Below are 520 nucleotides of genomic sequence, written 5' to 3' on the forward strand. Positions count from 1 at the left end.
GTAAATGTTCCACACACACAAAAACCTTATTTAACTCTAATTTTGTGCACAAACTTGTTTACATCCCTGTTAGTGAGCATTTTTCATTTGCCAAGATAATCCATCCACCTGACAGGTGTGGCATAACAAGAAGCTGATTAAACAGCATGATCATTACACAGGTGCACCTTGTGCTGGGGACAGTAAAAGGCCACTCTAAAATGTGCAATTTGGTCACACAACATAATGCCATAGAGGTCTCAAGTTTTGAAGGAGTCGAACATCGTTTTAGAGAATTTGGCAGTATGTTTAACTGGCCTCACAACCGCAGACCACGTGCATGGCGTCGTGTGGGCAAGCGGTTTGCTGATGTCCACGTTGTGAACAGAGTTTGATATCAGTTGTTATGTTGTATCCTTCTGATGCCGACTCGAGGCCAATCATTGTCGTCTCTCATTGGTTAGCTGAATAGAAGGTGTGGTCTTGGTAGAATATGTTGCGCTCTTTGGCAAATCAATTCATTTGAGGAGCGAAAGCAATT

The sequence above is a fragment of the Oncorhynchus nerka genome, linkage group LG21 (genome assembly GCF_034236695.1).
Source record: "Oncorhynchus nerka isolate Pitt River linkage group LG21, Oner_Uvic_2.0, whole genome shotgun sequence".
NCBI lineage: Eukaryota > Metazoa > Chordata > Actinopteri > Salmoniformes > Salmonidae > Oncorhynchus > Oncorhynchus nerka.